This window comes from Sinocyclocheilus anshuiensis, unplaced genomic scaffold, assembly GCF_001515605.1.
Source record: "Sinocyclocheilus anshuiensis isolate Anshui unplaced genomic scaffold, SAMN03320099.WGS_v1.1 scaffold626, whole genome shotgun sequence".
Classification (NCBI taxonomy): domain Eukaryota; kingdom Metazoa; phylum Chordata; class Actinopteri; order Cypriniformes; family Cyprinidae; genus Sinocyclocheilus; species Sinocyclocheilus anshuiensis.
This window is the reverse complement of record NW_015544167.1, coordinates 180,995-181,325: the sequence shown is the minus strand read 5'-3', so window position 1 is coordinate 181,325 and position 331 is coordinate 180,995. Positions and strand designations below refer to the sequence as shown.

At 35.3% G+C, this 331-nt stretch overlaps 1 protein-coding gene across 1 annotated transcript in view; it reads left to right on the top strand.

Moving 5' to 3' along the window:
- The window catches only part of LOC107695915 (kinesin-like protein KIF21A), a 44,232-nt gene that overhangs the window by 38,556 nt on the left and 5,345 nt on the right, over positions 1-331 (top strand). The window lies entirely within an intron of this gene.

The following is a 331-nucleotide window of genomic DNA, read 5'->3' as shown; positions in this document are numbered from 1 at the left end:
TATGGCAACATACTCTTTGTGTTCATTTCCTTGCCACTGTCTCTTTAAGAGAACATTCTCGTTTTTTTTGTTGGAAAGAGAAGACCTTAGTTTAGCCAATGATGTGCTTTGGTTAAGTCACATGACATGCAGTTTTTTTCTGTGGCGAGACTTCTGACAGCCTGCCGTCTCTTGTCGGTAGTTGCTGAAAGCATGTTGAATGTATGAATGTTCATAGTCTTCCTCTCATAAGATTGCTTAATGCTGAATTTTCATGAACTGCAATGTTTTTGGTTTTATGTCAATGTTTTATGATACATGATATACAGTATTATATTTGTTTTAACTGTAT